Source organism: Kogia breviceps, chromosome 4, assembly GCF_026419965.1.
Source record: "Kogia breviceps isolate mKogBre1 chromosome 4, mKogBre1 haplotype 1, whole genome shotgun sequence".
NCBI lineage: Eukaryota > Metazoa > Chordata > Mammalia > Artiodactyla > Physeteridae > Kogia > Kogia breviceps.
The window spans coordinates 179523190-179528684 of record NC_081313.1 but is presented as its reverse complement, the minus strand read 5'-3'; the positions used below and the strand labels follow the sequence as shown (position 1 = coordinate 179528684).

Genomic DNA, 5495 nt, shown 5'->3' with positions numbered 1-5495 from the left:
AGCCTAAGGGCTCAGTAGTTGCGGCTCGTGGGCTCTGGAGTGCAGGCTCCGTAGTTGTGGCGCATGGGCTTAGTTGCTCCGCAGCATGTGGGATCTTCCTGGACCAGGGCTCGAACGCGTGTCCCCTGCATTGGCAGGCGGATTCCTAACCACTGTGCCACCAGGAGAGCCCAGCATGTGGACTTCTTAGTTGCAGCATGCATGCAGGATCTAGTTCCCCGACCAGGGATTGAACCCGGGCCCCCTGCATTGGGAGCGTGGAGTCTTACCCGCTGGACCACCAGGGAAGTCCCTCTCTGTGACTTTTTGCAGGAGAATCTGTAAGCTGAGGCCAGCTTCCCTGGATGTCCATGCCCTCCTAGCTGGTGTGACCCCCCCCCAAGAGGACGGCCACAGTGGGGACTGGCCTGGACCCCTATGGTGGTATTTCCGAGCAGCCTGCTCCTTTGCTAATTCATCTTCCCAAACCTTCTTGTCTGAGTTCACTGCCCAGCTTGCAGTCGGCCATTGTCCCAGCCATAAAGTTCTGGTTTCTTAGCCAGACATCCAAGTAACCTGGCTCCTCCACTCAGCCACCATGTTGTCCTGTACCCAGAGCCAGTGGGGGCTGAAATGTCGACAGGCTTCCGTTCGTTCACCTGGTAGGCACCCAACACCCCAGCCCCTATGTGTCCCCCACCCCCCCAGAAATTAAACAGTCAACACGAGGTCCAGTAGAGGCAGACCTGACCCCTTTCTGAGTCCATGCACCCTCGTGGGCCCACTGGGAATGGGCACTGCTCTGCTGGATGGTTGTTAAAGATCTTGCACCCTGGCCCCGCTGCCACGCCCTTGCTCACGTGGGTGCCCCCTGCCCCGGATGCCCTCTCCGGTCCAAGGGTTCTCAGCGTGGACAGCCAGTCCACGGCCTTCTGCCCGGTGCTGTCGCTAGGGCTGTGAACTCTCCAGCACACAGGGTGTGGAGATGGGGGGCGCCCGGCGTCTGTCGGGGGAGCTCGGAGCCTCTGGACGGGTCCCGTGTCGCCAGGGCTCGGGGGGGACGATGGGGTTAGCTGTTCTGGCCAGTTCACGGGGTGTAGCCAGGGTGGAGGGAAAGGGGGTTCAGGATGCTCAGGAGGACAGGGTCTGCCCCTTCCTGGGGGGTCAGCAGTAGCCATCTCATTTGGTCCGGGGTGACCCCCTTGCAGGGGGCGTGGCCTCCCCCAGGGGTGGGGGGTCAGGCGAGGGATGGGGCTGGGGAAGAGACTCAGCTGGGGGCCTCGGTCCCTCCCTCACCTGAGGCTTCTCTCTGATTCTCCAGGTGCTTCTCTGCGGGCCTCCCTCGGTCCCCAGGGAAGCCTGGGCTGAAACCCGAGCCTCGGTTCAGGCTGCCATGGGGCCTGGCCTCCCCCTCCGCCCTCCTTCCTCCAGAGCCTCCCTGTCTGTGCCACGGGGACTGCAGACCGGGCAGGCCCTCCAGCCACTGGTCTGAAGTTCAAGGTGTGGCCTCCAGCCCCGGGTGGGCAGCCTGGGGCGCGCACACCTGGTCAACTGGGAGCCCCAGCCCCGGGGAGGCGGGGCGAGACCCGCAGGGCCCCTGCTGGTTTCATTTTGAGGCCGTCCCTTCCCCTTCTTCACTCCAACTCCGCCCGCCGGATCCCCACTTTCTGGGAAACGCTGTGGCAGCTTCTTCTGAACTGAACTCGGTTAACCCGGAGTCCACTGAGTTCCGCCTCCCGGACCTGAGGCTTCCTGCCCTGCACACACCTCCACCCCCGGGGCTGGCTGAGCGCCCTTCTCCAGACTCCCTGCCTTCCAGAAGGTTCTGGGCCACGTCTGCCCACATGCCCCCTGCCACACCGTGTCCCAGGCTCTGGACACAGGAAACCTGGTGGCTTCAGGCAGGGCTGCCTTGGACATAGAAGACCGAGGGTCTGTCTGACTTCTGCTACTGGGGGGCTGCGGCCTTCTACACTGTCGGATCCTGGGAGGGGCGTGGGCTAAATCAGCTTCCTCCCTTCACTGCTGACAGGGGGCCGGGTTACTCTCTAGGGGGGGCCACCGCGGGCTTGGTGGGCGGAGCAGCATCCCCGGCCCCACCCGCTGGATGCCAGGAGCCCCCCAGTCGTGATGACCACAGATGTCCCCAGACATCAATGTCCCCTGGGTTGATGGGGGCAAGACTGTCCCCACTGAGACCCAGTGGGCATGATGCCAGCTGGGAGAGGACAGAGCATCCTCTGGCCACGTGGGGCATCGAGCACTGGAGATGTGGGCCGTCCGAAGTGAGATGCACCGTGAGGGGAAAACACACGGTAAAACACCTCCGTACCAAAAAAAAAAAAAAGGAAAAGACCAGACTAATTTTCGTATTGATTGCAAAGTGCAAGGGTAATATTTTGGCTACATTGGGTTAAATAAAACATAGCATCCAATTACCTTCGCCAGGGACTTCCCTGGCGGTTAAGGCTCCGCGCTTCCACCGCAGGGGGCACAGGTTTGATCCCTGATTGGGGAATTAAAGATCCCGCCTGTCGCGTGCCACGCGGTGAGGCCAAAACAAAAAACAAACAAAAACAAGAAACCAGAAGGGTTAACTCTTTTTCCTATTTTAAATGTGGCCACGAGGAAATTTAAGTTGCGCCTGCAGCTGAATGATGTGTGTGCGTCCCAGTGGCATCTGAGGGCACAGGGGGCCGAGACCCGCCTGGAATTTGCCTGCCGGTTCTGGGTTCTGCACACCTTCTTTCCTTCCATTTTCCCCCTGCCCCATCCCCGGAACATCTGTTACAGAGAAGGGAATGCGATGGTCCCGGTGCCGGGGCTGGGGCTGGTCCAACCTGAGAATTCCACTGGATCAGGCAGGCAGGCATTTGCCCGCCTGTGACCCCGAGCTTTTAGATGGCTTCTGGCCCATGGCCAGGGTTGGGGGTAAAAGCCTGTGGCACCCTGATTGAGCTGGGCCACCTTTCCCGGCTCATCACTTATTTCAAGGTCACTTGTGAGCTGCTCAGGGCTCAGAACCAGGCAGGGAGAGTCTGCTATCTGGGGACACAGGGGTCAGCACACGTGGTGTTGGAAAGTGCTGTTTAATATGATGAAAACTTGGACCTGAGGAGAAACTTGCATCGACAAGACGCTGGATACCTTCTTCTTCCAAACCAAGCGCAAAAGAAGCAATTATAAAAACCCCCAAAACCCCAGAAGCGAAGAAAACTCAAAACCCAGGTAAGAAAACACCCAACGGGCAAGATTCTGAAGCTCTTGGATTCATTTCCTGATTGATTTGTTTTTGGACAAAGAGGTCAGACAGAGGGGTGCTGGGGGGTCCCAGGGGCCCGAACAGGGCGGCTGCATCCTCTCACGCACTTGGCCGTCTCGGGGTTTAAGGAAGAGCCACGGGGAACCTTGACACAGAACAGTCTTCTCACAAGAAGCTTGGGAGGGGCCAGCAGCCTGGCTGCCTGACCCCACCCTCTGCCTGGACCCCTACACGTCAGGAGACCCCAAAACCAACAGATGTTCCATGTTTCAGGAAGAAGAGCCTGCCCCCTTGCAAGAGAGGACCTCCAGGACAGGGAGCAGCGTCCCCGGGCCTGCCTGTGGTCGGTCACCTTTGGCCAGATGGTTGGGAGCTGCCAGGACTGGACCACTGTGAACCACCGGGGAGAGACGAGGTGTCGGGGTGTGGGAGCAGAGGGGGCCAAGTCTAGGGACGTTTGCAGGGAGCGGGAGCGAGGAAGCGGGCGGGGGGCGGGGGAGGGAGGGAGACCCCTGGCTGTTAAAGTCGGACACTTTCATCTCGGCCTCCAAGGCTCTGGCGTGTTCCTGGCTGACTCGGAGTGGGAAGGGTAAGAGCCAAGCGTCTCTCTGGTCCTTTCCTGAGGCGCCTCGGGGTCCTGGCAAAGCAACACAGCAGACGGTGGGCGGCTGGAGCCGATGGGCTGGGGGAGGCGCCTGCCTTCGATCCATCCTCCCCCAGCAACCCTGGAGGCCTTACCCCACTGACCCGATTCACCCGCACCCCTAGGAACCCCGTCAACGTGGTCTCTCTCCTTGCAAACGGCAGTCGGCTCTGTTAACAGACATTGGTCAGGCCCACGGCCTGACGTGTACAGGACCGGCCCAACGGTGGGGCTGTCTGTGGCTGCCAGCGCCGGCCGCCCATGGGCCAAGACGCTGAGTCACAGTTCACCCGTTAGGCCCCCTTCCCCCTCTGAAGCTCTGGAGGGAGCCGGGGTACCCACAGAGCGACACCTCCATCCCTTTTAGTTATCTTTTTCTAAATCAGGAAAGACTCTGGGGGCCACTACGAGGTGGCAGAAATCTGGAAAGCTGGTTGGAACAGCTACCGAGTTGTCTTATCTTTGGTGACCACAGGGAAAAAAGAGAGGAGACCTGAAGGGTCTCCCGAGGAAGAAGAGGACCCAGCAGTTCCCAGAGGGCCACAATCCCCCACTTCAGCCGTACCTTCTCCAGAAACGCGGGGCCGGTGCGGCTTGCACCAGGACCGCTGCTCTACGAGAACCCTTCCTCTGCGATTTATCACAGATAAATATTGGCTCGTTTCAAGCCTTCAGGAAGTACTGGGGTTGTGGGGAGACTCACGGCTTCATCTTCAGAGAGCCTGCAGGAGGGGAAGCCTTAGAAGCAGCCCTGCCCTCCACCACTTCCTACTGCCCGATGGCCCAGAGGCGGCCCTCTCTGTTGGAGGTGGTACGGCCCTGAAGGCAGAAAGGCTGGGTCTCGGGCCTCGGACCTCATGCAGACCCCTGCAGGGGGCCCGGCTGGACACCTCAATGGCCACCAGGAGTCAGGACAGCCTCACCCCCACCATCTCATCTCCGATCAGCTGCGGTCGAACGGTTCGAGGCCCGAGACAGTGACGTGCCTTGGGTGGTCACTTCTGATTTGCTGGGCAAGCGGCGGTGACACAGAGCCACCCGCCCACATCTGTCGGCCTGCAGGCATAGGGGAGCGGAGCGGGATCCTTATCTGCAGGATCTGCCGGGGCTTCGACCACAGGACAGCTTGGAAACCCAAGGCTTCCTTTCTGCCAAGCGAGTGTCAGCTCAGGCTGCCGCGAGCTGTCAGAAGTCTCTGTTCCCCGAAGCACAGCAGAGGGCCCCGGGGTCCCTCCCAGGGGGCGGGTCACGCACTGCTGAGGACAGGCTGCATGGCCCGAGGCTGGAGCTGCCGGGGCAGGGGGGTGGGAAGGGACCCCACGAGAGCCACTGGGCCCGATGGCTCTTGCGGGCCGGGAGGGCCACCTCCAAGGGGCAGATGCCGGGCTGGGGGCACACATGCACCCCAAGGCAGCAGCCCCCTTCTCTTCTGGTGAAAGTCACCCACGGCTGGGGGTCCCTCCGAGGCTTCAGCCCCCGGTAAGGAGCAAAGCCAGTGCCCGACGCCACGCCCATCTTTAGGGGGTTGGGCCACCCTCGCAGAGGCGCCCACCCCGGGCTGGACCAAGGCTGATACCCCAAGGACAAGGCACAAGAAGCACAACCGGCACG

The 5495-nt window shown here is 61.1% G+C and overlaps 1 long non-coding RNA gene across 1 annotated transcript; it reads right to left on the bottom strand.

The window, feature by feature from the left end:
- Nucleotides 1-3049: 3049 nt before the first annotated feature.
- Nucleotides 3050-5038, bottom strand: LOC136794115 (uncharacterized). The gene is made up of 2 exons (XR_010840470.1): nucleotides 4871-5038; nucleotides 3050-4606 (listed from the first exon to the last, which is right to left on the bottom strand). It is a non-coding gene; the product is annotated as an uncharacterized lncRNA (long non-coding RNA).
- Between the last annotated feature and the right edge of the window lie 457 nt (nucleotides 5039-5495).